The sequence below is a fragment of the Chiloscyllium plagiosum genome, unplaced genomic scaffold, assembly GCF_037043375.1.
Source record: "Chiloscyllium plagiosum isolate Xiang-an unplaced genomic scaffold, Cpla_swu_hap1 HiC_scaffold_28, whole genome shotgun sequence".
NCBI classification, from domain to species: Eukaryota; Metazoa; Chordata; class Chondrichthyes; order Orectolobiformes; family Hemiscylliidae; genus Chiloscyllium; species Chiloscyllium plagiosum.
In genome coordinates, this window is record NW_028270166.1 from 25,655,302 (window position 1) to 25,662,916 (window position 7,615).

Sequence of the window (7,615 nt, forward strand, 5' to 3'; positions counted from 1 at the left end):
GGCTTGTAGTAGATGTTTGTGGTTAGTCGGTCACCAGAGATGGTGATGGAGAGGTCCAGGAAGGGAAGGGAAGTGTCTGAGATGGTCCAGGTGAATTTGAGGTTGGATGGCCCCTCCTGGATCCATCTCAGACACCTCCCTCCCCTTCCTGGACCTCTCCATCACCGTCTCTGGCAACTGACTAACTACAGACATCTACAAGCCCACCAACTCACACAGCTACCTAGACTACATCTCCTCCCACCCTACCTCCTGTAAAAATGCCATCCCTTATTACCAATTCCTCTGCCTCTGCTGCATCTATTCCCAGGATGACCAATTCCACCTTAGAAAGTCCCAGATGGCCTCCATCTTCCATGATTGCAACTTCCCTTCCCACGTGGTTGATGATGCCCTCCAGCGCATTTCCTCCACTTCATGCACCACTGCCCTTGAACCCTACCCTTCCCAATGCAACAAGGACAGAACCCCCTGGTCCTCACCTTCAACCCCACCAACTTCTGCATACATCGCATCATCCCACGCCACTTCCACCATCTCCAAATGGACCCCACCACAGAGATATATTTCTCTCCCTAGCGCTATCAACTTTCCAGAAAGACCATTCCCTCCCTGACTCCCTCGTCAGGTCCACACCTTCCACCAACCCACACCCCACTTCTGGCACCTTTCCATGCCACTGCAATACCTGGGCCCACACCACTCCCCTCACCTCCATCCAAGGCTCCAAGGGATCCTTCCACATCCATCAGAAATTTACTTGTACCTCTACCAATGTCAACTACTGCATCTGTTGCACCTGGTGAGACAGGACACCTTCTTGTGGATCATTTCAGAGAACATCTCTGTGACAACCGGACCCACCAACCCCATCGCCCTGTGTCTAAACACTTCAACTCCCCCTCCCACTCGTCAAAGACATGCAGGTCCTGGGCGTCCTCCACCACCAAACCCTTACCACCCGACCCCTGGAGGAAGAATGCCTCATATTCTGCCTTGGGACCCTGCAACCACATGGGATAAATGTGGATTTCAACAGTTTCCTCATTTCTCCTTCTCCCCACATTATCCCAGTCCCAATCCTCCAACTCGGCACCGCCTTCCGGATCTGTTCATCACTTCCCCCTCTGACCTGTCACTTCCCCCTCACCTTCATCTACTGATCGCTTTCCTAGCTACCTTCTCCCAACCTCACCCCCATCCCATTTATCTCTCAGCCCTGATCCACAAGCCTCTTCTGCTCCACAGATGCTGCCTGACGTCTTGTTCTTTTCCAGCAACACACTCTCGACTATGCCATGGACTTGACAGTATTATAATCTATTGAAATGTATTATCCCATTCTCACAAGTCTCAAGAAATATTGCAGACCACAGGACATCCTGGACCTGCCATTGAGCACTCTTCATCCTAAATATACCTTCACTGCATTTATGTTCAAGGATTGCTATATGTGGGAAAGTGTGTATTCTATAAGAAACCATTCCCCCATGAGGGTGTGCAAATCTCCTACACTACTAACATATAACATATATACCTTCATATGCCCTTATTTGTTCGATAGATAAGATAGGTAAGTTCTTGATTACCAAGGGGATCAAAGGTTATGGGGAGAAAGTGGGAAAATGGGGTGAAAAGCCTATTGGCCACGGTTGAGTAGCAGAGCAGATTCGATGGGCTGAATAACCTCATTTCTGCTCCCATGTCTTATGGTCTTATGGATTATTTGTGTATGTTTGTGCAATAAATCTGAGTAGGTAATTGAAAATAAACTAGCTATTGAAATTTGGTGTGCTTTCCCTGATAATAAATGTTAAATGCTGAAAACTCAACCAAATCCATACGGTTTATTCAGCTACTTGTCTACAGCAGCATCATTTGGAATAATGCAAAGTAGTTATTGAAGCAAAGAATGTTCTCCATTTTTTACAGAATTCTTGTACATCCTAACCTGTTCCAATAACTTTAATTATGAAAATAACTGAATAACTTTGCAAAAAATCTAATCTTATTTATTGCCAGTCACTTCTACTTAGTAATCTCCATTTTTCTGTGATTAATGCTTATAAGTATGACAATGATTAATGAGTAATGAACAATGGTTAATCTTGATTAACTTCTTCAGTAATAGACTTAAAAAGTCATGGAAGATTTTCTGCTGATCTTCTTTGTTCAAGAGCAACATGTGTGACCACATCTCTCATCTAGGAAATAAACAGGATGAAGTATGTAACCGAAGGAGATTTACATTATTGTTCTAAAGTTTTAAAATATTCATTCAGTTAGCAGAAATCAATACAGGTAATAAAAGTAGCTAGTGGTTTCCCTCACTGAGCAGTGCCTTGTATTAAAATGTGAAGATTTTATTTCGAGAAACTCTTCCATAGTATGAAATGGAATTAATCTCCCCTCACTCTCTTTGCTATTTGCAAATGTTATGTAAGAAATAAATTATGAATCTGACATCTCGTCTGCAAAGTATGAAATGTTTGTTGTCGCATTGAATCTGTATTGAATTGAGGGTCTCCGTTAAAGATGACGGACTGCAAGATGAAAGGTTTACTGACGCTATTCAGCTACTGTCAAGGCCACAGTTAAGAACTGTGGCAAATTTTATTTTGTATTTTATATCCACTTTTACAATGCTGGATATTAACGAAGTGCGATTCGCAGTATCATTTTCTATTTCCATTAATCATTCTTCTTATTTCAGTATAAGCAGAAAACCAATGGTTGTTGAATTCCCAAGAGTATCTTGCCTGATCAGTCAGTTTTCACTTGTGACACTGAATATAAGTGTGGATAGGACACTAAATCTAATCAGTTTGAATGCAAAACACACACACACACAGACACACACACGCAGATACACACAATCCTCCCCCCAACACACACAATCCTCCCGCCACCCCCCCCCACCCCCCCCACCCGACACACACACACCAGCAGCACAAAAACAAAACCCACCAGAAAGTGTACACATGCATACATCATGGTGCTTACCCACACGCAAATACACACACAATGTACCCAACCCACACAAGCACCCAACGGATATACAGCACACATGTAGGCAAAGTGCACATACACACTGCAGAAACATATGGCACACATGAACTCCATATACACTGACTCAATATGTATACATAATCAGCATACACATGTAAACACACACGGAAAAGGTCATTCTGAAGTATTAATCCTGTTTCCCTGTCCAGACATGCCGCCTGAACCATTGAGTATTTTCAACACTTTCTGTTTTCATTTTAGATTTTTAGCATTCACAACATTTTTCTTATTTTCCTTACCTTGGCTGGAATATTAAACGACATTAACATGGAAGCCAAACAATTAACAAAGGGAAAGAATCACTCGAGGGAAAGTTATGAGGTGGCTCTCAATGTTGCACGGCAGTCGGATACAGAAGAAAGATAACGTGTTTTCTTTCTAAAAAAAGAGGGCAAAAAATAGATTATATCTCATTAAATTTGGATTAAAATCTTAAAATATGAACAACACATTTCAAAATCTCCCCTTCAATACCTAAGTCATAATAGGAAAAGGAGCTACTATACGGTGATATGTAATTGCGATTTCAGGGTGTGTTCCTAAGTGAATGCTCTGCTTACGCAAATGACCGTATGTTAGTGGGACTCACTAGTCAAATCAGTCATGAAAATTCTATAATAAAGATTTGTGATGTTAATATTGAAGTTTTACTTCTGGTTTTCAATTCCTCTTTTTTGCTTTCTGATTTTTTTCTATTCTCACGTCCCCTTTTCCTGAAAGCGCCCACATCTTCCTTGGTGCAGATCCAGCTTGGGGGCACTCTGATCAACAATTCATTCTTTACTCTAAGTCACTGACTTTGGCTGATATTTGACTGTGACGGCATCATATCCAAGCCCAGTTCTGTTCTCACTCAATATCCACAATCAATCAGATTTTGACTTTTGCCATGAAGGGCACTGTAATAACTCAGAAGCCCAACTGAAAAGGAACAACAATTATTGTTGAACATCAACATAGTGTCTACATATGGGTGGAACTATCTGTCCTAGGCTGGGTTAGCCTTATTTTGTTTTTCTATACCTTGAAGTGCTGTCACACATAACTGAGCAACTTCCCCAAAATAAAATCACAGAGACTCCTTTTTTTAAAAAAATTATTAATGGCCATCAATAAAACACATCTATAGCCAATTAAATATTCCCATGCAAGGAGGGGGACTGGGTCTGCTTTATATAGGGCTCACGTGATGAGTTCAGGTTAGCAGAGTTCAGGTTAGCAGGCCATTGCCTGTTACCAAGGGGACTCATACTCAATGAGCTCCATGAGGAGATTAATTAGTGATTCCGTGTGGGTCTTGTAGGGGTTAACACGTTCCTTCCTCTCAGAGTCAAAGGTTATCCCCCAGTCCTATGATGATGGGCCTGTAGCATCACTTTGCCCATGGCTCCATTCCTGTTGCTTTGCGGGTCTGGTCAGAGGTGAACATCTCCTTTGTGAAGACCATCCAAGAGCAACTACAGGAGGCTCATCCTTGGTAGTGACCTCTGACAGAGCTTCTGCTGCCTCTGAGTTTGAGTCCTCATAGTCCTCAGTGCTGGCTCTTGAGCTTTTAGTGGGCAGAGATTCTTGTCCGCAGGATACCGAAGATGGCATGTGTGTTTGAACAATCTGTGGAGGGTTCTCTCTGACAGAGATGGTCGATGTGCTATTTTGCAGTCTTCTCCCCAGTTTTAACCAAGTATCATGCAGGTCTACTTTGTTTAAGGATAACTCCCAGAATCCATGGAAAGCCATCACTGCAGTTTGTTACATGGACCATAACTCCAGTTGAAGATATCTGTCTGGCCTTTGCCCATCTTGAGCCTTTCCTTGGCTTCTTGTTTGAATTGAACCTTGTCGCCTGAGTTTAGGAAAGTCAGGCTAAGACTAGTCCAAAGGCCTTGGCCCATCAATAGTTTCACTGGGGCTACTCCTGTTGTTATATGTGGCTTTGTCCTATAGTTGCAAAGGCAATGCGCAAGCTTCATTTCCAAAGACCCTGCAGTTTACTTTCTCATGTTACATTTGAATAGTTAGACTGCCCACTCAGCCAGACCTATTAAGGACGGGTGGTAGGGTAGTGTGTGGATGTGCCTTACCCTGTTTGTTTTCATAAAAATCTGAAACTCCCAGCTGATAAATGGAGTCCCATTGTCTGTTACAAGGACCTCAGGTAGACAAAAAGATTGACAGAGTTTCTCCATGTTGTTGTCAGAGGTTGTGGGGGCCATTCGGTACGCATCAATCCATTTTGAATAACCGTTGATAAGGATAAAGAATGTACCTCCAAACAAATAGCTCTGGGAAATCTGCATGTACTCACATCCAGGGTCTCCCTGGTCATTGCCATGGATGCAGTGAGGCTTCTGGTGGAGCCTGCTGCTTTTCCTGGCAAGGTTTGCACCACTTAACCAGGTTTTTGATACCTGGCTCTAAGCTGGGCATCAAACAGATCCCCTTAAGAGCATTTTTGTTTTAATAATTCCTGGCTGGCCATTGTGTAACTCTTGAAATATAGATCGATAGCTTGGATGTGAGACAACCAGCTGGGCTCCCTATAAGATTCTGCATTTAACTCCTGATACTTTAAGATATAGCATTTCAACTCTTTCATTGGTTGTCCTTGTGGTCCACCATTAAGGATGTCATAACGTAGTTTCATCAATGTAAGGTCCTTTTGGATCCAAGGCTAAATTTGCTAGGCAGATACTGGTGGAGTGTCCATGATGTTCAAAGTCATGATGACTTCACTCATCTTTGGAGGTGAAGGTAGGCTGGTGTATAGCGGCAACCAACTCAAGGCATCAACGTTGACTATATGTCTCCCTGGATGATATTCCAATGCTCAGCATTAGATCTAAGCTGCTACGATGAGAAGAATTCTCTTGTCTTCCTTGAAAAGGTCCAGCAGAGATTTGTGATCAGTTACTATGGTAATATGCCAACTGTAGATACACTGGTAGAATGTCTTCACTGCAAGTATCATGAACAAACCTTCTTTTTCGGTTTGGGCATACTTCCATTCAGTCTCTGCAGAGGTTCATAATGTGTACGCAATTGGATGTTCTGTCCCAGTGCTCCAACAGTGTGACAATACTGTCCCTATCCCATAGCGGACCACATCACAGGTTTAATGAGTGGTTTTAGGGGTCATAATGAGGTAATATATTTGTCGACAGTAGTTATTATTTGATATTTACAAAGGCTTTCTCTTGTGGCATTTGCTACAAGCATTTCTGAATGATTTTAGCAGGGCATGGTGGGGTGCCAGCAGGGTCACCAGGCTGGTTATGAATTTCCCAAGGTAATTTCTGAGACCCAGAAAAAACTCCAATTCCCTTGCATTCCTTGGAGTCTGAGCCCTTTTTATGGCCTCCATGTTTTTTTTCAAAAAGATGTAACTCGTCCTGGTCAACCATGAACCTGATATGCATTACCTTATTTACCTGGAATGCACATCTTTTCCCTTTTTTGCTAGATGACAGTTGCACAGAAATGCTGCAAACCTCCTCTAAACTCTCCAAATATTCCTTTGCAGTAGCTCCTGAGAGTAAAACATCATCCAGATAGACACGATGGAGGATGTTCTCCATCAACCTTTGAAAGATGGCATAAGCTAAAGGGTAAGTGAGTGTACTCAAACGGTCCTTTGTGAGTATTTATAGAGATGTACCTCCTGAAAGACACCTCAAGCTCCAGTTTTAGAGGCAGATGTGGCTCATATCTAGTTTAGGAAGTATACCACCCCTAACCAGCTTTGCATACAAGTCTTCTGTGCATGGCGTAGGGTATCTATCTGAGCAGGAAGATCTGTTGATCAGCAACCTATAGTCCCCATGCAGATGGACCAAGTTGTTAGGTTTTACAGCTGTGACTACTGGCACAACGCACTGCCCATATGTTTCTCCAGTCTTTCCAATTCGGCCTGTACTTTGGCATAAAGGGCATAGGGTACCCGCTGTGCCTTGAAGTATTTAGGTCAGACCTCCACGTAGATATTGGCCTGGCACCTTTTCTCCTCCCAAATCCCTTGGGATACTTCCCAATGACTTCATCTGTATTGCTAGTTTCTATTTTAGAGTTTTCCAGGCAGATTTCCTGTAGCCTGTCCCTTTCCAAAGTTAATATTCAGGGACGGTTAGGAATGAGCTCTGATACAAACTTAAAATTTGATGTAGAGCTTTTGCTGTCCATGACATCTGGCCTTCGTCAGATAAGTACAAGGAAGGGATGTACAGTGTATTCATCAGATTCCTTCAGCTAGCTCGTTCTGCAGTGTCTCGTGTTCTCGACAGTAACTGCAAACCTAGTTGCTATAACAGAACACTGCTGGAGTTGTCTATAGGCTGCAGGGAATGGATTACATTTTTCTGCCTGGAATATGGTGAAAGTGCAGATCACATTAAAAGATATGCAATAAGTATAATGAGCTGCATGCCAGATTTTGCAATATTCATTTACTTCTATTTATCTCTGACTGTTCTGCTCAATATTTTAACATGAGTTAAGTGTGACTAGTAATCTAATAATACTTTCTAGAAGCATTGTGTGGGATCATGTTCAA

At 42.6% G+C, this 7,615-nt stretch overlaps 1 long non-coding RNA gene across 2 annotated transcripts; it reads right to left on the reverse strand.

Annotated features, from left to right (window-relative positions):
- Positions 1-212: 212 nt before the first annotated feature.
- Positions 213-3,867, reverse strand: LOC122565095 (uncharacterized). Of its 2 annotated transcripts, none has more exons than XR_015751840.1 (3): positions 3,721-3,867; positions 3,309-3,447; positions 213-2,204 (listed from the first exon to the last, which is right to left on the reverse strand). It is a non-coding gene; the product is annotated as an uncharacterized LOC122565095 (long non-coding RNA). The 2 variants fall into 2 exon arrangements; XR_006316079.2 differs by lacking the exon at positions 3,721-3,867 and adding an exon at positions 3,544-3,697.
- Positions 3,868-7,615: the final 3,748 nt, after the last annotated feature.